Here is a 26,722-nt window from a genome sequence, read left to right on the forward strand (position 1 = left end):
GTTAGATCCAGATTGTGGAAAGCCTTAAATACCAAGATAAATAACTTATATTTTATCCAATAGGTAACAAAGAGAAATTTAGATGCAGGGGAAGTTGAGCAGGGGAAGAAGAGGAAGAATTGGGGAGATGACTTTACACTTATGTGGATTAATGGATTAGACAGAGGAGGGATGGGAGGGAATACAGGGATCAGATTGAAGATGATTTCAGTAGTCTAGGTGAGGCCCTAAGCTAGGATGATGGCAGTCATATGGCAGACATGGGACTATTTGGGTGACTTCTCAAGGGTTATTTCTAGGAAGTTAGCTTGACTTTCAGTTATATTTTAAAAAGATGTCTCAGTTCTCCAGAATCTTCCTGCGTTAGCCATATGAAGCTAGTACTGCAGTACTCAAAGGCCCCATTCAGAAGAAATCTAAAGCATGGACTTCACCAGAGGTAGGCCTCTGATGAACTGTTTGTGAACTGAAGTAGTTATTGGAAGTTGACAGTATAGAGCTAAGGAATAAAAATCTGCATGGATGGATGAAAATTGGAACCCAGACTTGGTGCCTTGCTCTGGTGTCTTGGGACTCCTTCCTTGAAGGCAGATAGTAAATGATTGAAACTCAGTAGATAAGTTCTAGCGAGAAGTCTGAAACTCAGAGAATTTAAATGATTTGCTGGGGGGGGGGTGTCACATAGCTGGTAAACATCAGAGGTACTATTGGAACACTGAACTTTCAGACTCCGAGTCCTACACTCTACCCAGGTCGCCACATTATTATTCATTGTTCATATAATTCATTTGGACCTCAGTTCAAATCTAGCCTCATATACTCCCTAGCTCTGTGAGCCTAGGCACTTTGACACCCTGCCTTAGTTTCCTCATCTGTAAAATGTGGAATAAAATAGTACTGACCTCATAGAGTTGGGAGTTAAAATGAGGTATTGATAAATGTACTTTGAAACCTTAATTTGCTTGGAAATGTTTCCTCCTTCCCCTCCTCCTCTTTCCTCCTCCCCTCTCCTCCCTTCCTCTTCCCCTTTCCTTCTCTCCTCTCCTTCCTCTTCCCCTTCCCCTTATCTTCCTCCCCTTCCTCCCCTGCCCCCTCTTCCTTCTCCCCCTCCCCTTCCTTCCTTTCTTCCCCCATTTCCCCCTCTTTCCCTCCTCCTCTTCCTCCTCCCTTTCTTCCTTCTCCTCCTCCTTTCCTGCTCATCCATTTTCTCCTTTCTTCTTCTCCCTCCTTATTGTTCTCCTCCTCCTCCACCTTTTCCTTTTGCTCCTCCTCTTCTCTTATTCTTTCTATCCTCCTCCTCCTCCTCCTCCTCTTCTCTTTCTTCATTTTCTTCCTCATTCTTTTTCTTTTTCTCTTCTTCCTTACTTTTCCTCTTGTTGATGTTATTATTATTATTTATTATTATTATGCCTTTGATTTGCAAAGTACCTTAGAATGTATAACATGCTTATACATATTATTATAAGAGGTAGTGTGATGCATTGAGAAATGTTTTTTATTTGTAGTTAGAGTACCTGAGTTCAGATCCCAGCTTCACTACTTCTTAGTTTTTGTGATCATGGACAAGTCACTTAACATCTCTGCCTCAATTCCCACATCTGCAAAATGAGGGGAGTTGGACTAGATAGCTTCTAAGTTTCCTTCTAATTGTAAATCTATGATCCTGTGATCTTATTTTGTCCTCACAACAACACACTTGTGAATTATCAGGGCTTCAGTGGATTAGAGATTTAAAGGTAAAAGGAACTTTGGATACTTTCTGGCCTCATCTTCTCATTTAACAGTAAAGGAAGCTGAGGACTGAAAAGGGGAAGCTAGAAGTTTATCAAAGTCATGATTTGAGTCCAAGTCTTCAAAGTCCAAGATTCCTTAATTATTTCATGTTGCCTTTCCTTCTGCAAATAAGGAAACTGAGACTTGGAATAATAAAGTGACTTGACCAAGTTAATATAGCTAATAGTAGAAGGAAAAATTGAATCAAGGCTTTCTAACTCAAAGTCTATACCATAAGCTGCAGTCTTTCTAAAGTGGGAGACCAGAAATCCTCTTGGGCAGCTAGATGGCAGTTGATAAGAGTGCTGGGTTTGGGTTTAGAGTCAGGAAAATTTGAGGTCAAAACCAACCTCAGACCTCAGTTTCCTCATCTGTAAAATGAGCTGGAGAAGGAAATGGCAAACCAGTCTACCATCTTTGTCAATAAAACTCCAAATAGGGTCATGAAGACACAACTGAAATGCCTGGAAAACAACAGTCTTCATGATGATTTTTTCCTCCCACCTCTGTTCCCAAATCTCATCTGTCTATAATTCAGTTTAATAGAAACTACTAATGAATAATTGGCATCTGCAGAGGAGAATAAAAATATCACCTGTCCAAGAACCAGGCAGGGGAGGGACAGGGCCTTAAGGTCAGAGGGTCTAGCTGATGATGCTGTCAAATAGCTGGTGTTGATCCCTCCCTTTTTGAACTTGCAGAAGCTAAAACAAAGTTGCAGGAGGGGAATGTCCCTGGGGAAGATGGAATTGAAGTAGTTGCTTATTCCAGGAACCTGGCTATTCCTTCAAAGGTTAATTGTCCTTAACTGGACAATTAGCTGGAAAATGGGATTCAAACATCAGCAGTGTAGCACCATTAGAATCCCTTCCTTTTTTCTCTGACCCATGGGCCCTGATCCCACATCTTCTCTTTCTGTCCTCCTCGCCCCACCATCACTTTTTCGGTCTTGGCTATGTTCCACCATGGCTCAATTTGCCACCCATACTGTGGGCTGATTATTTGTGTTCTGCTGGGAGCTCTACCATAAGCTCCCCATATCCTTGCCAGTAACTTAAAACCCAAGCAATGATGGGAAGGAAGACCACTTACTGCCTACTTATACCTATTCTGGTGGTCCAGACATTTGGGAATTCTCAGAATCATTCTAAGTCCTGTCCATACTGAGGAATTTGGATCAGGAATCACCTTATGTGAAAAATGAAAGTGTCTCCTTGATGCTTCCTATCTCCTATGTCCCCTAAGGTTTTGAAAACAAGTAATGAGATCACCTGTGGACATTAAAACCTTCGTTGAAAGTGTTTGGCTAAGGGATAGCAAGGTGGCACAGTGAATAGATCACTGGCCCTGGAGTCAGGAGGATCTGAGTTCAAATGTGAACCCAGACAATTAATAATTACCTAGCTGTATGACCTTGGACAAATTATTTAACCCCATTGCCTTGCTCAAAAAAAGAAAGAAAATGTTAAGCTAAAAGGAGGTGTAGTAGCAATAACAGGCAGTTTTTAAATATAACTTTAAGGTTTACAAAATAATTCATAAATAAACAATTCACTCTTTCAGCAACTCTGAGAAGTCAAAGCTATTATTACCTTCATTTAACACATGAGAAAAATGAGGCAGACAGATATCAACTCAATTGTCAGGATTTCATAACTAAGAAATGTCGGAGGTGGGATTTGAATTCAGGTCTTCCTAATTCCAGGGTCAGTGCCCTATTCACTGTTACACCTTTATTAGGGAAATAATGATATTAACATAAACTTCTCAACAGATGTCAGATGGTTACAGAGGTCAGATGGTTTTGTCATATCTCAATTTAATTCACTTCAGCAGTCATCTGTAAAACACCTATTATGTTTAGACACTCATGCTAGGGTCCTAGGATATAAAGATCCTGAAGTCAGAAGTCATAAGGATCTGAATTCAAAATTTGCCTCATATATTCATTTATGATCCTGGCAAACCACTTTTTGCCTCAGTTTCCTCAGTAAAATGGAGATAACAGTAGCATGTCCCTCCCAGAATTGTGAGGATCAGATGAGGTAATTTTTGTAAAGGGCTTAAAAGTACCTGGTATGTAGTAAGTGATCAATAAATGCTAATTATTATTATGATATTATTTCAAAGACACAAATTAGTCACTGTCTTCAAGGAAGTTGTATTGAATTGAGCAGGGGGTAGAAAACAAGTACATAAATAAATACAGAATGTATACAAATTACATTATAATTATGATATTTTTAATCTGTCAAAATATTATTCTCCAGGACACTGGAACAATTCTGGGGAAATAGTTGCATGATTAATTCCACAAAGGGGAACCTACCACCTGGGAAAGACATACTGGACTTGGAAGGGGTAAACACTTGTGTTGGAGTCCTGGTTAGGCTAATAATTAACTAAATAACTTTGACCAAGTTAGTACTCACCCCTATATCATACTTAACTCATCTGTAAAATGAAGAACTTGAAGGTGCTTCCTCAGGGCACAGAATCAAAGATTTAGATGTGAAAATAGCTTTATGCATCATCTAGTGACCAGCACCTTCTCAGAAACTGAGGTCTGAAGAGGATAAGAGACTTATATTACTATAGAAGTAGAGCAAAAAAAAAAAAAAAAAAAAGTCCGGAGCGCCTCGGGCAGACATGGCGTTGGCGGCCGCCGCCGCTCTCGGGCGCCTGAGCCTTCTCAGCAACCCCCGGGCGGCCCGAGCTCTGCTCCTGGGCGCCGCGTGCTCAGACCCGCCTTCGTGCCCGCAGCGCCGGACCGACCCGCGACCGGAGGACGGTCCATCCACCTGTCTGCCAGCCGCCGCTCTAACTCTAAGGCTGCACCTCTGCATTGGACTAGTGAGAGAGCCGTCAGTGTCTTGCTTCTAGGTCTGATCCCAGCTGCCTATCTATGCCCGAGCTCTGTGATGGATTACTCACTGGCTGCAGTTCTCTCTCTTCATGGTCATTGGGGTCTTGGACAGGTTATTACTGACTATGTTCATGGTGGCAAGTTGGTGAAAGGAGCCCATGCAAGTCTCTTGATGCTCTCAGCCATGACCTTTGCAGAACTCTGCTATTTCAACTATCATGATGTGGGCATCTGCAAAGCTGTTGCCATGCTGTGGAGTTTCTGACTTCCCTGGGAAAAGAAATGATTGTACACCCAGTGCCTCTGCTCCATCACATTATTAACCAATGAAAATGAGAGGAAAGTAGCGATGAACTCCACTGATGGGATTTAGCCTGTTTTGCAGTCAGGTACAGTTATTTCAATAATTGATCTCTATGAGGAATATAATCTAAGAAGGATTAGATGAAGGAAGTTGTGAGTTAAGTTTGTGTTCTAAGTCCTGATGAGTCACTAAATTGTCTCAGGATCTCACCAGGTTTATAACCTGCTTATCCCTTGTAAATTGACACATTTCATTTACTGATCTCTTAACAATTCATTTATTCATCATCCTGCTGTAACTGAATTTGTCCAGTGACCATGGCCCCTCTTATAGTACTTCTTGTTTTGGAGAACACTGGGCAAAAAAAAATACATTTTGTTAATTCATATAATAAAAAATTTGCAAGAAAGGAAAAAAAAGTCCTCAGATCTAGTCTAACTCTCCCTCAGATAAGGAAACTAAGGTCTTTTGGTATTGTTCAGTCATTTCAGGCCTGTCCGCTCTTTGTTTGCTTGTCCTAGAAACTGGAGTGGTTTACCATTTCCTTCTCCATTTCGTTTTACCTCCACTCTCTATGGTCATCTTCAAGAATGAAGGACAAACAACCACAGCATATGACAAAATGATCTGGGATTCAACTGTTTTGGGTTGGGAATTATGACATCTGGACAAGTTCTGACATCACATTCCCAACATTACCCACCCCTGTAACCCCCAGATTTTCCATTGAAAAATGAGTAGAAATGTTCCTTCTCTAAACACATAGGCAAAATGCTTTAAGACCCTTAATTTCCCCAAGGTTTCTAAATGGGCAAAGGTTTTTTGGTCTTTTTTATATGCATTGCCTTGATATAGAGGATCCCTCTCTTCCAGTGTCTCTGTTGTTCCTGTGTGAATCAGCCAAAGGGAAGCCTGCTCCTACCCCACCCCTTCACACACAGAAACCCCCAAACCCCATATCTGAAATCAAGCAATCAGTCATTCAGTCTATGGCCAACTCCAATACACAAGGCCCTGTGTTAAGCAACATTGGGGACCAGGAGAAAAATATGATTTGGTCCTATGCCTAAAAAGCTTACATGCTAAGGGAGACATGGCATCCACACAAATTATTCTAGTGTAAACTAAAAGTTGCTGCCAAAGCGATCACAATACAAAGGCAAACCAAGTTTTGCAATGATTTGGAAGAGGCAGGAGAATCAGAGGAGGTTCTTATGAAGGAGATAGCATTTGATGTGGACCATGAAGGATGATGAGAAATTTAACTAGTAGAACTTGAAGGGAAGAAGGGCAGCATTCCAGAGGTAGAAAATAGACTGTGCTAGGAATGGAGTTAGGCAAAACAGTAGACATGCTCAGGAAATTCTAAGTGGTCCTAGTTTGACTAAAGCAAGGGGACATGAAAGGGCTTGGTGGAAGATAAATCAAGAAAGACAGGTTGTAGCTAGAATATTATTATTATAAAATAATAATAACAATAATAATATGGAATATTGAGGAGCTGTGGTATAATGGCTAGTTACCTTCAGAACTAGGGAGACTACTTTGTTTTGTTTCTAACATCTACTGACTTTGTGACCTTCCTTATCTCTTAAGCCCTCTTTGATCTAGTCCAGAAGCATCCAACAGGTCCAGGGAAATGTGACCTGCAATACTACCAAGTGCAACCAAAGCAGAATAAATTGTAATTGGGAAATATTTAACAAGATAAATAAAAATGCAATAAAACATAAAGTTACAATTTTAAAATTTCTTCAAGGATCTTTATCTATGATTTAGTTAACCTATTATTTCTTGAGTTTGATACTCCTACTCTAGGCATTGATAGGAGCTTCCTCATCTGTGAATTAAGTCCTCATGACTTTGAAATCTGTCAAAGTGGACCAAGTGCTGGGCCTGGAGTAAGGAAGACTTCTTAAGTTTAAATCAGACATTTACTTAGCTATGTGACTCTAAGCAAGTCACTTAACCATGTTTGTCTCAGTTTTCGCATCTGTAAAATGAACTGAAGAAACAAATGACACACTACTCCAGTATCTTTGTACAGCAGACTCCAAATTGAGATTATGAAGAGTCAGACATGACTGAAAAATGCCTGACCAACAAGAAATCAGAGGTCCACTCTCTGCTTCTGTCTTAATAGCTAAAATCTATAGTAGTATGCTAAGACCTTCAAATCACTTTATACACATTCTATTATTTAATCCTCTCAACAGTGCTATGTGGTAGATACTATACTAAGCAATTCACAAATACCATCTCATTTGATCTTCAGAAAAACCCTGGAAGATAGATGCTGTTGAGTGGGATAAAGTCTGAGATTTCTTCAGTAGAATATTATAGATTAGAAAATAGGTGAACTATGTGTCCCTCCTCCCCTGACAAGCAACTTCTGGGATATTGGTGAAGAGTCAACTTAACCCCATTTTATCTGTTGAAGTCCAGATGTTCATTCAATTCCTGGGGCTGAAGGGATAATCCAGGTTCTGTTTGAATTATATCTTTTTTCCCTTAGATTAATTTTTGAGTTTAGATTGTGAAGACCACATTCCTTATTGAGGATGGGTAAGGGATCAAGTTAGGATAAATGTGACCCTTGGGTCTTTTCCCTTTGCCTCAGTCTCTGTAATTGATTGGGCCTGTCTCACGAGAAAAGAATAAAACTTTCTCTTCATACCTTGAGAGATCTCCAAAATTATTTAAGTGGCATTTGTCCCACACACTGTTAGAATGCCTACTTAAAAAAAATGCCTACCTTACAGCTGAGCAAACTGAGGCAAACAAAGGTTAAATGACTTTTAAATGGCTCATAATTTTAAAAAGTTAATCCAGAATGATTTAAATATCTTTTTATTGATTAATTTTCTTTTTCTGCTGAAAAAGAGTAGTGAGAAAGACCCCTAAATTGTACAATGTCCAATTATAGGCAGTTTGAAAGACTTTCTCCTCCCTTCTGAGCTAGCCATTGGTCTGAATCATCAGGGTTATAATCTAATCAATATTCCCAACCCATACCATTCACTAATGTGTTTTGCCTGTCCTGGTCATTATACTGATGAGCACAGGGGATGAAAAGTAATATGTATGAACTTCATTAAGCAGGCACACTTGCAGAGGACAGTGACCCTGGGTCAATCCTTGACTAGCTGGAGCTAGTCTTTGACCTCCCCTTGGGTAAGGAGGCTTAATGTCATGGGAAGAGACCTCACTCAGCTCAATGCAATTTCCTCTTACATTCTGTGGAAGCCAAATGCCCTGTGTTCTCCACAGTGACTTACCCAGGGTTACACAGCTAGCAGGTATCTGAGATGAGACTTTACTTCAGGTCATCCCAACTCCGGGATCAGAGCTCTAACCATGCACCACCTAGCTTGCCTTGGCACATTCCTCACTTAACCCACCTGATTTGCTCACCTGTTGAATGAGGGAGTTGGACAAGATTGTCCCTGTGGTCCTTTCCAAGTTTTCCATCTAGGTTCTGACTCCCAGACAACTCCATTCCATATGTTGGGGCTTTGTGCTTTTCCCAACCCTCCTGGATCTGATCAGTACTTCTCCTATCTTATTGCTTGACTCTTCCTTCTGGGCCATTTTGCAAACTGAATGAATGGTTGCTTGTTTTCATTTTAAATGTTAATGATTTGTATTATTTTAAAATGTGGGCCTGAGGCCTCCTTGCCTAAGGCCCTTAAGAACTAGAGAGATGATAAACAAACAAACAAACCAGGAAGGGAGTTTTCAGCAAAAGCTGGTTTCTCAGCTGCTCCCGGAGGAGAGCAGTCTCAGAATCCAATCTGGATGGACTCTCCAGCCCACTCTACTGGCCCTGGGGCTAGAGTAGGGGCAGGAGATGCCTCCCAGCCTAAATCTCTCTTCATAGCCTGGGGCAGCCCCAGCAGAGCCCAGGGAAACAGCAAAGCACCCAGCCAGGCCCTCTGATTAATACTGCACCAGAGCTTGTTATGTGGGGAAGCAGGGCTTACTCGAGAGATATTAAATATTAACATCAGCAATAGAGACGCAGGTAAACAAGGGAGAGTTATTTCATTTTAAGGGCAACAGTGTTAACTCCAGCTGCTGTGACTGGAATGAACTAGGGAAGAACAGAGCAAAGGTATTTAACTTCTCTGCCATAACTTTTTAATAGGCTGGCTAAGTTCTTGAGAGGGGAGCCCTGCAGTGTGGTCTGGTCCAAACTGAGACTCACCTTCCCTGGCCACCAGCTGACACATACAAAGGGAGGGGAGGAGTGGGTGGTGGGAAAGAGAAGACAGAGAAGAGAAGGAGATGGGGAGAGAGAGAGATGGAGACAGAGACAGTGAGGGGCAGAGACAGGAAGAGAAAGGTAAAAAACCAGACTATACAGAAAGACAAGAGAGAGACAGACTGACAGAAACAGAGACAAAGAGACAGGGACAGTGAAAGACACATACAGAGAGAGAGAGAGAGAGAGAGAGAGAGAGAGAAACAATGAATAACCCAAACAAAAACAGGTAAAAACTGAAAAAAGGGAGAGGCAGAGAGCACCAACCTTCCATCACTTTTATCTAAAAGAATTACAATAACATGATCACCAATGGTTGGTTGGCTTTCAATAGCATCCAGAGCAGAGCTTGGACTCAAAGAAACTACCTTTGAATTCTGTCTCTGACTTGGAGTGGGGGGGTGGGGGAGGGGGGAAGAAATGGGCATTATTTCTGGAACTGTCACTCTCTTTTTTTACCTTGGTAGTCATATTCAAATTCCTTTTCCTTTCTTGGTAAACTCTATCCAGGTTTTGCCCACTTCTCCTCCTTGAGTCATGGGATCTAAAGTTGGAAAATATCTTAAAAGCTGATAGTATTAATTCCTTCATTTTACATTTAAAGAAATTGAGGCCTAAATAGGCTGAGGAAGTCATCCAGGATCACACAGGTAGTAAGCATAGGGAGTTGCAGGCAGTTTTGAATCAGGTCCTTTAGTCATTGCTTTTTCTACTGTAACATTTTATCTCCTTGTATTTCTATTCATTTTATCTCCTCTTGCTCTTTCTCTTTGTCTTCCTCCTTCCCTTCCCCACTTTCTCCTTTTTGACTTTCTCTTTGAATCCTTTTCCTTCATCTTCTCCTTCAACCTGTATCTTTTTCTTTCTGTCTCCCTTAAATTTTTTTCATCTTTGGGTTCTTTCATCTTCTCCTCATATTCTTGAACCCAACCCTTTTGCTTATTTCAATCCTGGTTTATTTTCATCTTAATCTCCTTAATTTGTTGTCAAGGTCCCCTCTTCTTTCTTTACACCAAATTTAATTTCATTCTTCACAAATCCAAAGACCTTTAGTTCACCTTCTGTATTTCTCCTTCTCTGGTTCTTTCTTCCAATCTTTTCACCAAACAATCTTTTCCCATAGAAGTAAGAATTAGCCAGTATGGGAGGAAGCAAGTCAACAATGCTAAGTTCTATATGTTTTGGTATCACAGCTCAATGGGAAAAAAACTGGACTTGGAAGTAGAAACTCTGAATGTGACATTGACTAGCTATGTGATAGGTAAATTGCTAAATCTCTCTGAGCATCAGGATTACAAAGCTTATTTGAAAAAAAATATAGATAAATATAGTTGGATGGATAGATAAATAGGTAAATAATTTTTTAGTACTTACTTTGTACCAGATGCTGTGATAAGGGGTACAAATTTAAATAATCAAGACAGTCCTTCCCCTCAAGAAACTTACATTCAAATGGTGAAAGACAGCACGTAAAGGGATGGGTTAGGAAAGAGACTTTTGTGGGGTAAAGGAAAAGGAAGAAGAGAAGAATGAAGAGGCTGGAGGGTCCTTCCTAAAATGCTGACTCTAAAGAAGGAGTCACTCAAGGGATGAGGGTCCTTGGTTAAAGGGATCTCAAGGATAGCAATGCAGACGGCAAGGATCAGGAAGAACTAAAGCAAGAGTCCTGGCATAAGCATTCATAATATTTGCATTGAAAATAATTAAATTTCTAAATTATTAAAATTTAAATAATAACGAAACCAAGTAAATAATTAAATGTGGGTCACTTTTTTTTTTTTTTTTGCCAGACCTATGACTTCATTGGTTTAAAGGGTTCTGGGTAAAACTTGGTTTACCAGTGCAAATTGGTGCAACCTTGCAACTTAGATCATTAGATCATTGCCTAGGGACACTGAGAGATTAAATTATTTGTTCAGGATCACAATATTGGATATATCAATGGTGGAATTTTAATAATTCTACCTGACTCCAAAGACAGCTCCCTAGTCACTATACCACATTGCTATCTAATTTCCTGTATCTTTCTTTTCACAATAGGGTGATGAGATGAGTAGGGCAAGAGTTCATGCTATTCATTTTACAGAGGGGGAAATTGAGGCCCAAGGTTAATGAACAATTTTACGGAACCAACAAGAAACCAGTTCCTCTGACCTTTCAGGCTGTGTAAAGAATTACTTGGTAGTTTTGTCATCTCGGGTCTGACTCATCACATGTCTGAGGAACTAGCCTCTTAGGTTCTCTTTGACATGAACAAAACATCAACCTACCCATCTCTTGCCAACAAACTAGAATGGAACAGAACTTTTGACTAGGAATAAAAGGAGTAGAAGTAAAACATGAAAGCAAGATAATAGGTAACAAAGGCATGCATGAAGGTATTTCCAAGTTAACTCTATCCTGTTCATGTCCTGGGAAGTTCGTGGCCTAGTTAGAATGCTGAACCTGGAATCAGAAAGACTCAACTTCTGAGTTTAAATCTGGCTTCAGACACTTATTAACTGTGTTAATGAGCTAAGTGACTAGCTGGGCAAGTTACTTAACCCTATTTGCCTCAGTTCTCTCATCTGTAAAATGAGCTGGAGAAAAACTGCAAACCATTCAGATATCTCTGCCAAGAAAACCCCCAAATGGAATCTCAAAGAGTTAAACACCATTGAAAATGACAACAATGACAAGTTATATCCCTGTTTTGTTTTCATCCTACCCACCTAATGCCTTCTTTAATCCCTCTCCCTAATGGCCTAGAATTGGGAAAAGACCAGATTTTGAACACATGAATGTTTTCTGGAAAGAGGAGACATTTTCCTGTAACTTGGTTCACTCTCTGATACCTAATAGGGATGATGAAAAAATAATGGATAATCTGTGCAGTGCATTTCTTCCATGGGTGATCTAAGAAAGGACATGGATAAGAACTCTATAGGATGAGGATATTAGGATCAGTAAGCCCTAGAAATGGAAATGACCTTAGACAGCCCCTAGTACAACCCTTTCTTTTGAAAAATGAGGAAACTGGCATTTAGAGATAAGAAATAGACTGCCCAAGATCACCCAACCTGTATTAAGTAGCAGAACTGAGTCTCAAACATAGGCCCTCTGATTCCAGAATATAAATGGGCTGCAATATCTACTGGGAGAATTACCCAAAGGCAGGGGAATGCTGGAACAAGCTTGTACGGGTTCTCAAAATGTGAGTATTTATTTACACCTTGGAAATGAAAAAAAAATATCTAAATCAGAGTTTGATATATTGTTTTGTTGATTACTTAGATTTAATAAAATGATGGAGAAAATGTTAATAATGCAAATCAAGTTTAAAAATATGCTGTGGATACAGTATTTTTTCCTACCAAGAGCTAGTTCTTAAATCTTTACCAGTATACCTTTGCCTACAGAAATCACATATTCATCATCAGAACATGCATGAATTCAAACACTTTTTCACAGTTTGTATACCTTAGGGAGAGGGATAAGCCTAGCACCCATTCAGATCAGAATTCACAGTCTTTAATCAACTATTTCCCCATGGCACATTTGTTCATTCATTCACTTAGTGAGTAATTCACAAAGTATTTGTTGGGTACCTACTATGTCTGTCAAGGCCAGAATTGAACAAATGGTACTCTGTAGCAATTTTCCAAGTTAAGATACCCATTATTAGCAGAGGCTTGCAAACTGATAATAAAGAGGTCTTATGATTAGTCTCCATTTATTCCAAAGTCTTGGAGAGAGTTAAAAGAGTTAAAGAGTTAAAAGTCTTTTAAACTTAGGTGTGTCTTCCTTCTAACTAACCTGACAGTGTATCATTGAAACCATTCCCTGGCAAATATAAGACAACCTGATTGGTGGACATTTTAATGAAAGAATGTGTTAATAGTTCTCAATTTCTCCCTTTTACAGGACTAATCCACAGGATAAGCAAAAGAAAGAGGGCTTATTTTTAAATCTAGTTGATCATACCCTTCTTAAACATTCAATTGACTCTTGCCTTGTAAAGAAAAATATAAGTCATTGACCAAAAGGACACCAACCTCCTTTTCTTTTTAGAACAGATCACCCCAAACTTTGATTAGGAGAGGCAAAAGGCATAGTCATTCCTCTTCTGGGAGGGTATCTTAGAGCTGGCTTCTGTTTATGGGATAAATAAAAAAAGTAAGGTTCACTGACCAGGTGGATACCTTGGGGACTGAGAGTAATCACCTTATTCAGGCCCTTCAGAATCTGACTGACCTTCAGAGGTGGGGTCTGGGGAAATGAATAGATTCATAGAGAAATATTACTTATAAATAAGGCAAAAATATAATTTCTTCACTGAAAAATATTATTTGGGGAGTTCAGTGCTACATTCATCTACAATTATGACTATTGATGTATGTTTCCTTTAAGAAATACTCTTACCTGAACTAAGTGGAGGCAGTAGCAATGTTGTCCTTTATTCTTAAAGAGGACTAAAATAGCATCACTATGTTGGGGTCAATGTGTCCTATGGTAGATCAATAGAACTCAGTAGGCTTAATCACAGCTTAGGCAAAAATAGTTTGCATGAACATTCAGAATGGACATGTTTCTGAATGTGTGCATCTCACATCTCATCTCACATCTCTTTAGAAGCAATTTTGCTTTGCTTATAATTTACAACACCTTTTTTTGATGCTGGCATACTATGCTGGGTGGTCCTGTGCCAGGGTCTCTTATATCTCACAAATGATTCCTAAATTCCCTAGAGAGTTTCCTTCTTCTCACCTCTGTGTGAGCACCTGCTTTGAGTGAGTTTAGGCAAATCTTATTTTTGCCATTCAAACAAGATGGCCAACTCATAGGAGTTGTGTTCTCTGCAATAGAATTTTAATTCTTGGCAGTTCAGCTTGAGAAAGGACTTCAGTGTCTGATACCTTATCTTTTCAGGTGATCTTTGGAATCCTCCTAAGACAATTCAAATGGAAGAGGTCCAATTTCCTGGCTTGACTTTGGTATACTGTCTAGGTTTCACAGGTATACAACAATAAGGTCAGAGCAACAACTCTGTAGATCTTCACTTTGGGAGGGAGCCTATTATCTCTTCTTTCCCACACCTTCCTTCAAAATCTCCCAGACACTGAGTTAACTCTGGCTGTGTGTGCATCAACTTCATCATCTATGTGTATAGCTCTGAAAAATAATATTACTATTAGTGAGTGACCTTATCCACAGGATATAAAATTTCTCCAGCTGCTGTAACAATAGTTTTATGATTGATACTGAAGTGCTGCCTGGTGAGGACCTTTACTTTCTTGGTGTTAACTGTCAGGCCAAAATTAGCACAGATTCATACTCTATTGTATCTCAGCCTCTGAGGCTACACCAAGAGCACAATCATCTATGAACAAAAAGTTGTTCACCAATTCTTCCTTTACTTTAGTCTTGACTTGTGGTCTTTTCCAGTTAAATAATTTACCATCAGTATGGTAACTGACCTTGTTTGCATTTTTGTTCTTACTGAAGGCATCTGACAATGTTGTCAAAGCATCATGATAAAAAGTATGGGAACAAGCACACAACCTTGCTTCATTCCACTAGTGACTGAGAAAGAACATGATTCAGAACCTGTGCAAGCATGCCATCAAGGACTTAGTGTATAATACTTATAAACTTTTCCAAGCAACCAAATTTTGCCATTATCTACTAGAAGCCCTCACACCTGACTATCAAAGGCCTTGGTTAGATTGACAAACATCATGTACAGAATTCTACTCTGTTCTGCTCCTGGCATTTTTTTCCTGGAGATATCAGGCAACAAACACCATATCAGCTTTTCTGGGTAAAAATCGTAAAATGGTATGGGTGATGTCTTCTGAATTGTGCTCAGAGTCTTTGGTCTCTTTCTGTCTTCTAGAGCCATTACAGTCCAGTGGCAATAAAGTCAAGGCTGATCCTAAGTCAAAGTTGATGTCTTGGAATACAGTGGATGTCCATGGCATCTTTGATGTCTAAACAAGCCCTAAGCAGTCATTCATCAACCATCTTCTTGGCTGTTAGAACAAATTGTTCTCATCTACCCATTCTGCCAGGTGTATCTGCACATCTTGGAGTAGACATCCTTTAACTCACTGATGGAATTAGACCCTGTTATTTCTTTCAACTTGATTTAGTCCATATGCAGAAATAGTTTACCAGTATGTGGCCTTTGTACGTGCTCTAACTTCTTGGAGCCACTGGTGAGAGTTGAGTGATCAGTTGGACTTTAAAAGGTGAAAAGCAGCCCTGAAAAGGACTTAGCAGCTCTTTCTAAACACTCATATAACTCTAAGCAGGGCAGGGACACGATGAATGTGCCATCATTTGTTAAAGAATGATCTGGATGAAAGTTATGCTAGGGTGAGCAACCTGATAAAGGATGGATAGGAATTACAAGACCCAGTTTTGAGATATGGCTCTTACCATGAGACCTTTGACAACTTATTTCTCTGGACCTTAGTTTCTTTATCCATAGGATGGGAAGATTGGACTAATTATTTCTTTTTTTTTTTGTATTTTTTTTAGGTTTTTACAAGGCAAATGGGGCTAAGTGGCTTGCCCAAGGCCACACAGCTAGGTAATTATTAAGTGTCTGAGACTGGATTTGAACCCAGGTACTCCTGACTCCAAGGCCGGTGCTTTATCCACTATGCCACCTAGCTACCCCCTAATTATTTCTTAATTCTCTTGAAGTTCTAATATTTTATATTCTTAGGAACCAGGGAGAATGGGAGAGTACTGAATCACGAGAAAGGAAAGCATAACTTCATTGAGGAGGGGCTGTTGTTTTAATAAGATCTTTGAAGGACATTTCTCATTCATTCTTTTCTCCTTTCAATCTTTCTTTTTCCTCTCCTTAACCTTGGGCCCTAAAGACTCTAATTTCCTTATGTATGACTCTCCAGGGGATTAAAGAAAATGAAAATTTTAAAACACTTTAGGATCCTCAAAATGTAGATGTATAAAGATTCAGAGTTGAAAGGGATATGAGAGATCATATAGTCTAATCCCCATTTTAAAAAATAATAGATGAGGACACAGACTACCTGAGGAGAGGAGAACTTGCTCAAAGCTATATAGGTAATTTATAGGGTCAACACTTGAACCCCAGTCCTCTGACTTCAAAATCAGATTTATATTACCCATTTAGACCCCATGCCTACTCAGTACAAGCTGCATTATCTGACAGGAAGTTAGGTAGATAGATTAGAACTACAAGGGACTTTCTAGTTTCCACCACCATTATTTTACAGATAAGAAAACTGAGGCCCAAAGAAAGAAAGAAGGAAGGAAAGAGAAGAAAAGAGGGAGAGAGAAAATGGGGAAGAAGAAGGAAAAGAGGAGAGAAAAGGAGATAATTTAAGGGAAAGGAGGGTAAGGAAGGGGAAGAAAAAGAAAGGAGTGAAGGAAAGGTGAGAAGAGGGAGAAATGTTTCTGTAAGATTCCTTCTCATCAGACTCCACCATTTCCAAATCAACTTATAGCCATGGGGAATTGAGGGGTGAGAAATTTCTTCCTAAATTGAACTGGGAAATTGAAACAGAGATGACAGACTTCTTTGGATCTTTTACCTATTTCTCTTGGAGTCAGTTATAAGTTGGTTAACCCAGGCAGATTTGAACTATCTGGAACATCTTCAAATATAGGACCAGTGACAGATGGTGTCTGCTGCCTGAGGATGAGGCTAGAAAGGGACATTAGTAAGTTTGTCAATAGGTGATGGATCTTCTTGGCCATGATGTCCATGACAATGACAAAGGTACAAAGATATCTTTGTATGTCTGTCCTTTCTGAGTCCACATTGATGATGATGAGTGGTGTAAAAGGCCAGGGTCATGAAAAAGATACTGGAGAAACTAGATTCCACTGGTAGCTTTGCCACTTACTCCATATATGACCTTGATCAAGGGACTTTACCTCTTTTGGGTTTCAGTTTCCTTATTTTTGAAATGAAGTATTGAACTTTACACTTTCTAAAATTACTTCCAGTTATAAATCTATGAACTTTTGATCAAAGATCAGAACATTAGATTATTTTGGGGCTTTTAAGATTCGTGGGATCATAGATCTAGAAACTAGAAGAAATCTTAGATAGTAGTTCATCCCAGTGTAGTGGATAAAACACTGGGCTTAGAGTCAGGAAGATCTGAGTTCAAATGCCATTTCAGATACTCTACAAGTGATGTCAAGACAAGTCAATCACAACTTGAGTTTCTTCATCTATGTATTAGGGATAATAATAGTATCTATCTCAGAGTTTTTGTGAGGATAGGAGATAATTTTTTTTACAAATACAAAAAATATTTTAATAGATCTTTATGATAACTCAGAATTGAAAACTAGAGGTAGGGGAGGTCCTTTTACTGATAAATGGTTAAATGAATTGTGGCATATGAATGAATGTAATGTAATAGCGTTACGGCAAAATAAATGATAAAATGAACAATTTCCAAAGAAACAGAAAGAACTCTATGAAATGAATCAGATTAAAGTGAATAGAAATAGGAAAACATTCTTACAATTATATAAAGAAAAAATAATTTTGAATGATGTTATGATAAACCATAAGTACAAAAGAATTATCATGTCACTTGCCTCCTAATAAGAAAGGGGATGAACTAAAATGCAGAAAGCAATATACATACAGAAATAAATATACAGATAATATTTGTTTTAAAAAACAGCAACACCAGTAAACATTAGTAACTAGTAAACATTAGTAAACTCTTAGAGTGCCACAGAAATTTTAGTTAATATTTTTATTCTTATTTTAAATAAAGACACAAGTGCAGGGACCCATATTTTTTTTAGGTTGTTTTGCAAGGCAAATGGAGTTAAGTGGTTTGCCCAGGGCCACACAGCTGGGTAATTATTAAGTGTCTGAGATCGGATTTGAACCCAGGTACTCCTGACTCCAGGGCCGGTGCTTTATCCACTACGCCACCTAGCCACCCCAACCCATGATTAATCTAGCTAATCCTGGTAGAATCAGGATTCAAATCCAGGGCTCTTTCCAGAGCTTCTTCCATTGTAACACAGATAGTAAAGTGTAAAGTGAAGTTGGACCTGCATTTATAAGACTGACTAATTAGGTCTGACTCCCAGAAGGAATATTTATTAGCTATGTGTTCACAGGCAAATCCCTTCATATCTCTGAGCCTGATCCTTAAAAATGAAGATAATTTTTTGTCTATTTTTTGTGTAATAGGGTTGTGATGAGATGATTATGGGTTATAATTTTATTGCTATTTTGTTCATCTTGTGACAAATGAAAAATTTGAGAGTTTCTGGGCAATTAATAATCAATTTATTTATTATTATAGATAATAAACATTAAATTGATAGTGGTTTCTCTAGGTGATCAAAGAAAGCCATCGAGAAGCTGAAAGTCTTCATATGCTTTTGGAAAAGAGGGTGCCCTTGACAAATAAAAATCAACCTTGATTCATAGGTATTTTAAAGAAGAGTTAGGTTTGAAATTTTCTGCTTCTTCTGCTGAGAATGTGGCTTAATCATGAAACTCAGCCACCTCCAGCAATCTGGACAGAGGAATCCATCTCCACCTAGCTTACTCTGGATCACCCCAATGGAGGGGCACATGGATGTGAGTTCATGGTTTTGGGTCAAGAATTCACCCAGTTTAGGTGAATTTATCCTCTAAAAAAAGGCAAGGACTTCTAGTTGGATGGGGGGTCCACCCTGGCTCCAGGAACATGTTCCCAGAGAATTTGGACACTTTTATCTATCAGCCTTTGACCTTCAGAGCCTGACTGACCTATATGTGCTAGCCCCTGAATGAGGAAATAATGAGAAAAAGTTTTAACCCTAACTCAATAATTGGTTGTTAATATAATAGCAAATAATAATCATCCTACCATTTTAAGGTTTAATTTTGATAAACTATTGAGGAAATGACTAAAATTGATTTTTTAAAAAAATTAAAAAAAGTGTAGGTATACAAGTCCATCTTTTGTACACTCAATGAAAGTATATTTAAATATTATTAAGTATTATTACTATGGTTTTTGTTGATGTTGTTGAACTTGAAGTGGAAGAGATGCAGGAGTGGGGGTAAGGGGGGGAGATCCAAATGAGGAAATAAGAGCAGTACTTTAGTGAACTCAAGGGTTCATGTCCACTAGATTTCTACAGTCCCCAGAATTTCTTTCAGCTGTTTAGGTCCTTTAGTAAAAACCTCCTTGCAATGATAAGAACAAAGGAATTAGTCCAGTTGATGGGGGAGATACTGGAAAAGGATAAGGACTGAAGGATAGTCAGCTCCTCTAGATGTTTGCTTCATGGATCTCTCCCTATTTAAGGAGGGAGGGAGGGACAAAGGGAGGGGATTAGGAGCATCTCCATGCCACTCTGGTTGGAGGGACACAACTTGGGAGAGCTGTGTGACCTTTAAATAGAAGACAACTCTCCTACAATCATCACAGTCACAGCAGCCTTAATGAAAGCCAGTCCTGAGAGGCAAGGCATTAGGGAACACCTGTCTGGACTGATGCAAATGTAATCCAGGGACAAGATGAAGTGGGAAGGAAGGAAGGAGAGAAGTTCTGTAGGCATGTGGCTGGTGGGGGGAGGACAGCTGGAGAAGGATAAATGGAGGAGTGAACAGCTTAAGTAAAATCAGCTTCAAAGTGGCACCTTAATTGCCATCCAGGTAGTGACAATCCTGCTCTTTTGGATTCTTTCTGATACTGTTTCTTTCTCAGTGTGTCCAACACTGTCTACTGAATGCTGAATTATAGAGGATCCTACCCACATCCTCTTCTTTCATTTCCTTCTTACCCAGTATTTTTAAAAAGACAGCTGTGTGCTCTAATAAAAAATACATGAACTATAAATACATGCACACATGTATATTTTAATGTACAATTTTTGAGTGTAAACTCACATTTATACATATATTTTAATGGATCCTTCCTTCCTATTTTCCTTCTCTCTCTCTCTCTCTCCTTCCTTCCTTTTTTGCTCTCTTCTCCCCCTCTTCCTTTTCTTTCTGACTGTGTTTCTTCCTGCATGCTTTCATATTTCAGCTTTCTTTTATGTAAAATAGGGATAAGGTGATCTGGACGACTTCTATATTATACCTTAAGTTTTCCTAACAACAATCTCATGAGATAGGTAATAATAAAAGTAATACTAATAACATAGTCATATATCTCTCTTTAAAGTATGCAAAGTACTTTTTATACATTATTTCTTTTGATTTTTAAGATCAAGGTGTAGTAGGTAATACAGAAGTGATACAACCACAATTGTATAAGTAGTACAATGGGAAAATCTCTCCTTGCCTCAAGTTCAACCCGTGCCACTGGTTTAGGAGGCTGGAGACTTGAGCTCTAGTTCCATTTCTATGATTTGCTCTACGATCTTGGACACATCAGTTGAGCTTTCTCTTTTTTAATTTGTTTATCTGTAAAATATGGAATAGCAATTCTTACTTTTCCTTTCTTACAAAGTTGTCTTAATTTTCATGAAACCATAGATAGGAAATAAACCTACATAAATTACTATCATTTTTTCATATATACAGCAAAGCCCAAGAGCAAGGGATAGAAAGAGAAATTCCATTTAAAGTAACTGCTGACAACATTAAATACTACCTCCCAAGATGAACCCAGAAACTAAATGAACACAATTATAAAGCACTTCTCACACAAATAAAGTCAGATCTAAACAAGTGGAAAAATGTCAATTGTTCATGATTAGGTTAAGCTAATATAATAAATATGACAATTCTACCCATAATAAATTACTTATTTGGTGCCACACCAATCAAACTACCAAATAACTATTTTACTGAGCTAGGAAAAATAGTGACAAAATTCATCTGGAGCAATAAAAGTTCAAGAATATCAAGGGAACTGATGAAAAAAATTGCAAAGGAAAGTTTCCTAGCTCTACCAGTTATAAAACTATACTGAAAAAAAGGCAGTTATCAAAACTGCCTGGTACTGGTTAAGAAATAGAGTAATGGATTAGTGGATTTGGATAGGTTCAAAAGAAACAGAAGTAAATGACTACAGTAATCTACTGTTTGACAAACTCAAAGATATTCGCTTCTGAGATAAGAACTCACTATTTGACAAAAATTGTTGGGAAAAGTATAAAATAATATGGCAAAAACTAGGCATAGACCCACATTTCACACCCTAAGGTCAAAATGTGTACAGGATTTAGACATAACGTGTGACACCATAGACCAATTAATAGACCAAGAAATATTGTGTCAGATCTATGAAATGGGGAGAAATTTATGATCAAGCAAGAAATAGAGTACATTATAAATTGCAAAATGAATGATTTTTGACTATATTAAATTAAAAAATTTTTGCACTAATAAAACCAATGCTGCCAAAATTAGAAGGAAAACAGAAAAACTAGGAAACAATTTTCACAGCCAGGGTTTCTGATAAAGGTCTCATTTCTAAAATATATAGAGAATTGCATCAAATTTATAAGGTCACAAGTCATTCTCCAATTGATAAATGATCAAAGGATATGAACAGTTTTCAAATAAAGAAATTAAGGCTATATATATAGTCATATGAAAAATGTTCCAAATCTTACTGATTAGAGAAACACAATTTAAAACAATTATGAGGTTCCAGTTCACACTTATCATATTTGTTAAGATGACAAAATGTTGAAGATATTCAGTGTTGGAGAGGTTGTGTAAGGATTGGGACATTAATGTATTGTTGGTGGGGTTGTGAATTGCTCCAACCATTCTGGAGAGCAATATGGAACTATACCCAAGAAGCAATAAAACTGATCATACCCTTTGACCCAGTGATACCAATGCTGGATCTATATCAAGAAGTAATCATAAATAATAGCAAAAGTTCTACATGTTTCAAAATATTCATAGTAGCTCTTTTTGTAGTGGCAAAGAATTGGAAATTGAGGGGATGCTCATCAATTGGGGAATGACTAAACCAAATACTATGGAATATTATTGTTCTATAATAAGAAACCATAAATGGTTGGACTCTAGAGAAGCATGGAATGAATTACAGGAACTGATTCTGCATGAAAGGAGCGGAATCAAGAGAACATTGTACACATTAACAAAAATATTGTGAGATGATCAACCTTGATGGATACAGCTCCTCTCAGCAGTTTAGAGAGCTAGATCAACCCTAGGAGACAGACTATGCTATCCCCATCTAGAAGAAGAAAAACAAAATAAAACAAACAAAAATACCCCTGCAGAATCTGAATGAACACTATATTCACTTAAAAAAATTTTTTTTGCAAGGCAATGTGGTTAAGTGGCTTGCCCAAGGCCACACAGCTAGGTAATGATTAAATGTCTGAGGTCAGATTTGAACTCTTTCTTCTCCCTTAATCATAATTCCTCATACTGAAAATGACTAATCTGTAAACATGTTTAACACAAATGTGTATGTGCAGTTTTGACCTGATTGTTCACTGTTGAGGGGAGGGAGGTGAGAAGAGAGGGTGGAAGGAAATTGTGTAGCTTAAAAATATGCATATGTATGTGGATGAATGTTGAAAAAATTTCATAACTGTTATTGGAAAAATAACATAAAATAACAATAGGGAAAAAAATCATAGAAAGGAGTTTTTGTGATGGAAAAACTTTCCTAATTCCTTTCTACTCCCAAATGTGAGAAATTACAGTTAGGAAAATCAAATCAACTTGGGAAGCTGAAGTAGCAAATACTTATTTGAAGTGATGGCTCTTGGTTGCCAGAACCCAAACAGACAATCTCTAATGGGGGAGAGGAGGGAGAAGGGAATGCAAATCAAATATATTATGACTTTTTTATGACTTCTGCTTTAAGGCAAAAGGCATATGACTTTTTTTGTCCCTAATAAGTAGACTCTTGACTTGTTCTACTAGTACCAAACCCTGAATATTACCCCACTGAGTTATTTCTTTTATCTCTCCCTGCCCCCCACCCCACCCCAGTCTCTGCTAGGCCTAAGATTCTATTTTGGTCCCTTGTCCAATAAAACATTCTCCAGGAAAGTAGAATTATCCATTCTTTCAAGGACACATTCTATTCTTAAACCCATCACCATTGCTAGATCCTACTACCTACATTCAGACTGCCTTGACACTTTGATTTTCTCCTATCTGCTTCTTCTAAAGCCTTCCCTAGTTTCTTGATCTGTACCAGTGGCTCTTTTTTCTATCTTTGCCCAATCATCTCCATATGGTCCAACCTACTGTCAACTGAACCCCAAGAATGATAGTCAGAATTGTTAACTTTTGGAATGACTTAGAACAGGAATGCAGAATATTTTTCTGGTGTATTTTTTTAAAGCAAAACTAACTCCATTGCTAATGAGAAGAAACTGGCCTACATGGCCATTTCAGTTCTCTTCAAGCATTAGGATTCTCCAAATGTATTTCCAAATGAGACACTTCATGACAAAATTGCATAAAAGATTTATACAGGCAGCTTGTTCCCTTCATGTCTCCCAACCCCCAAGAAAATCTGGTGTTCAGAAATGATAATTAACAAAATAGAAAATTAAGGATTATTCTCAGTACAAAAGTATTCTCTAAAATGAAAAGATACATCAGGGTTTTCCTTCCTCTAGGACTTTGAACTCCAAGTTCCTGAACCCTTATCAGTAAAAAAAAAAGAAAAAAGTAATACACCTCCAATATGTAAAATTATTTTAAAAAATGTTTTCTCATATTTTATGTTTCTTAAATCACATAATTATCTCAAGTATTTCTTCCCCCCATTCCTCCCAGAGAACCATCCTATGATAAAAAGTATTTTTAGAAAGAAAAAGAAAAGTTAATGCAATCAATTGACATATTGAAAAGTCTGAAAACATTCCATGTAACACCTGTGGACCTTCTACCTCTATGAAGGAGTGGGTTTAGGGGAGTTCTCATCCTTCTTCATTTGAGACTTCCTTATTCTTTATAATTTTTATTACTTTTTTAACCTTTGATTTTTTTTTGTTTTCCTTTCCATTTAAATTGTTGTAGTTAATGTATACATTAACTTCTTGATTTTGCTGATTTCTCTGCATCATTTCATATAAATTTTTTGAGGTTTTCTCATATTTATCAATTCAAATAATTTATTATACCACGGTACTATTCTGTTTATTCTCATACCACAATTTGTTTAGCCATTACCCAATCAATGAGTATCTATTTTGTTTCTAATTTTTAGCTATTATAAAAAAAGTTCTGCTATAAATATTTTGGAGTATGTGGGAACTTCCTTGTTTTCAGTACTTCCTTAAGGTATAGTCCCAGTAATAGTTTCTGGTTCAAAGGATATGAACATTTTAGTTACTTTATTTGCATGATTCCAAATTGATTTCCAAATTAGCTTTACCATTTCAGAACTTCACTAACAATGGACAACTATGCTTATTCTTCTCAAGAGGAGTGGGAACTCTTTTTTCTACCAAGGGCCATTTGGATATTTATAATGTCATTCGCCTGCTATATTTGGTCAAACATATAATTAAATCATCCCTAAAATATTCCTAGATTTATTCAATTTTGAGTCCTGCCTGTGGTTGCCATGGTAGCACCAGTCTTATACAGCCCACAAGTGGAAGGTTCCCCACCCCCAGTTTTCCGACATCTCCAATACTCACTGCTAACTTTTTTTTTTTCATTTTTGGTAACTTTCAGGGTGTAAGGTGAAAACTCAGGAGCATTTTATTCTATATTTCTTTGATTGTGAGTAATTTATAGTAGTTTTTCATGTGGTTGTTTTTTTTAGGGTTTTTAAAAAGAATTATTTTTTTTTCATGTCCTTTGACTAAATATCTATTGGGTATCTGTCTTCTATATTTTATTAATTATTTATATAAGTTGGGTACCAAGTTTTTAATCATGAAAAATTTGATATAATTTTTCCAATTGACCACTTCGTATCATAAGTATATTAATATTGTCTGTGCAGGAATTTTTCCATTTCAAGTAATCAAAATTATCTAAAAGTTATATTTTTATAACTGTCTATTTGTCTTGATTAGTTAAGAATACATCCCCTATTCAGAGTTGTGTGAGGTATATGATCTGTTTCTCTTCTATTTTTATAATATGATCTTTAATATTAAAATTATATATCCATTTAAAATTATTATAGAATGTGGTATAAAGGTTTGGTCTAACCCTAATTTCTGCCATACTGTTTTCCTGATTGCCCAGTAGTTTTAATCAAATAAGAGTTCTATACTTTATCCATCTTATCCAAAACTGAGTTATTGAGTTCTATTATTTCCTGAATCTCTTTTCTTTAATCTCTTCTCTGTTCTTTAAACAATACCAGGGGTGGCTAGGTGGCGTAGTGGATAAAGCACCGGCCCTGGAGTCAGGAGTACCTGGGTTCAAATCTGGTCTCAGACACTTAATAATTACGTAGCTGTGTGGCCTTGCAAAAACCTAAAAAAATTAAAAAAAATAAACAATACCAGATGCTTTTGAAGACTTTGCTTTATATTTCAGTTTGAAGTCTTGGAAGTGTTATTCTTCCTTCATCCCTATTTCTTTTCACATGTATAATGATTATCAATTAAATACATTACTGTTGTACTAATAATTTAAACATTAGAAATCAAAAAAAAGGCTGAAATAAAGTTGAATAATATTTGGTGCTAGAATCAATAAAAAGTAACTAGAAATTTTTGAGTAGGGGTGTGACATAATCAGATTACTCCATCAGGAAAACAATTTTGACAGTCTTGTGGAGGATGGATTTGGGAAAGGAAAGCATTGAGGAAGGCAGACTATTAGACGTTATCAAAATAGTCCAGGTGAGAAGTTATAAAAGCTTGAACTTGTATGGCAATCCTGTACATAGAGAGAAATAGTTGGACCTTTAAAAGAGATGTTGTAAGTAGGAATGAACAAATTAGAGGCAGTAGATAGAGCCTCTAATTTGTTCATTCCTACTTACAACATCTCTTTTAAAGGTCCAACTATTTCTCTGGAGTCAGGAAAATCTGAGTTCAAAACTGATCTCAGATTCATATTAGCTAGGTGACCACAGGTAGGTTATTTAACCACTATATCCCTTAATTTTTCTCATCTATAAACTAGAGGATGATGATGATGATGATGATGATGATAATGATAATAATAATAATAATAATAATAATAATAGCTATTTCCTAAGGTTGTAAGGATCAAATGAGTTAGAGTACTTTGTGAGTCCTAAATTTTGACTGGACTGGATTTTGGAAGAGAGAGCAAATCAGTAGAGGACACTGAGATTTCAAACCTGAATAAGTGAATACTGTTTGGTACCCTCCACCAGTAAATAGGAAATTTGGAAGAAGTGGCTTGTGTTGTTTGATTATGACCCATAACAATCCCAAATACAGCCAATATGAAATTAAGATATAATTAAGAAATATTTAATGAAATAAAAATACAATCAAATATAGATTAATGTGTGATTTTCCAAGTCAATATGGGCCCCCATTACTATTTGAGTTTATCACTACTGGTTTCATGGAATCTACTGTAGAGATCATAACATAGTGATGC

General features: G+C 37.5%; 1 protein-coding gene and 1 pseudogene across 8 annotated transcripts in view; both read left to right on the forward strand.

Moving 5' to 3' along the window:
• The window catches only part of GRIK4 (glutamate ionotropic receptor kainate type subunit 4), a 685,181-nt gene that overhangs the window by 301,743 nt on the left and 356,716 nt on the right, over positions 1–26,722 (forward strand). The gene's annotated exons all lie outside the window — the stretch shown is intronic.
• On the forward strand, positions 4,423–7,744 carry LOC141522264 (succinate dehydrogenase [ubiquinone] cytochrome b small subunit, mitochondrial pseudogene; annotated as a pseudogene).

Source organism: Macrotis lagotis, chromosome 1, assembly GCF_037893015.1.
Source record: "Macrotis lagotis isolate mMagLag1 chromosome 1, bilby.v1.9.chrom.fasta, whole genome shotgun sequence".
NCBI classification, from domain to species: domain Eukaryota; kingdom Metazoa; phylum Chordata; class Mammalia; order Peramelemorphia; family Peramelidae; genus Macrotis; species Macrotis lagotis.